Here is a 1,304-nt window from a genome sequence, read left to right on the forward strand (position 1 = left end):
ATTGCATAGACTCTCGTATGGGTTAAGTAGCCTAAGGCTGGTTTGGTACAATAATAAGAAATGCACTGGTGGGGATGTTTTGAAAATATGATTCCCATAAATTGACAGACATCTGCCAAAACAAAGCCACAATACGCTATCTGCTATCTGGGAATCTCTAAACCGCGCTTGTTTATCCCCATAGCACATCATTTCATATGGCAATGTTGCCTTGCGAGACAGGCCCACGTCGCATTGAAACCAAACCAACAGCAAATGGCTGCATTAACCCCTTAAGAAGCGGCTTTATAAATTTGCTGTTACCAGTATGGTAATGACTAAGTCGTGGTGCATTACTAAAGGGCCTGTGTTGTATCATAGTATTGTAGTGCTATGGTAGTTACATTTCAGTGACTATTACAGTGTGCCACTGGAGGTAGGGCGTGCATTAAGGGGCTACACAACCCGTAGCCAGGCCCTGATCCCAAACACTTTCTCCAGTCCGAGTCCTGTATTTGCGCAAACTCAGCTCAGTCTCTTTCATATGGCACGTTTCTTAACTTGCTCAAACGAGAGGCTCACGGTTTTTTTTAGTGGTCAGCAGCCGCACGACAGAACACCGGCCCAAGGCATAAGCGAAATATGCAATGGCTTAGGCCGGCTGCACATTGGCACTGACAGCACTGCGGCGCACTTTCGCTTCCGACATAATTCGGACCCCCAAACCAAATTTCACACGAACATAGCATTGATAGTCAATAAAATAGGCCAAATAGGCCTAGAACTTGTCTCTAATTGCTATCTGACATCTGCGAATGTCCGCAGACATCGGCGCCAGTGTGCGGTGTTCTATTGAAAGCAATGGAATGGAATTTTTGCGAAGCAGTGCTCAGCACTTTGTCGAAGCCTACAGTATGTGCGAAAGCCCTTAGGCCCCCCATGCCACAAGGGGCCCCTCATGAGCAGCAAAGTTCCAAGAAGAAATGAACTCTCCACCATTTTCCAATGTCATATATTTCTTTCTGATGGCTACACGATCTACAGACAGCCTAACTTAGCTCCTACCCCTCACTCGTCCAGGTAAATGGAGCTTATGAAGCATCTGATGCTGAGTAGTAGGGCTGTAACGATATTGTATCGAACCGAGAAATCGTGATATACAGAGTCACGATACTGTATCGCGATATAAGGAGGCAGTATCGTGATATGCCCTTTTAACGTTTTGATACCCATCAGCCCAGAAAACAACCACATGATATGAAGTGATAGTGCTTCCAAGCATAATCATTATTATATAGAAACTTTTCTAAAAGTATTAGTAGCCT

Source organism: Engraulis encrasicolus, chromosome 5, assembly GCF_034702125.1.
Source record: "Engraulis encrasicolus isolate BLACKSEA-1 chromosome 5, IST_EnEncr_1.0, whole genome shotgun sequence".
Taxonomy (NCBI): Eukaryota; Metazoa; Chordata; class Actinopteri; order Clupeiformes; family Engraulidae; genus Engraulis; species Engraulis encrasicolus.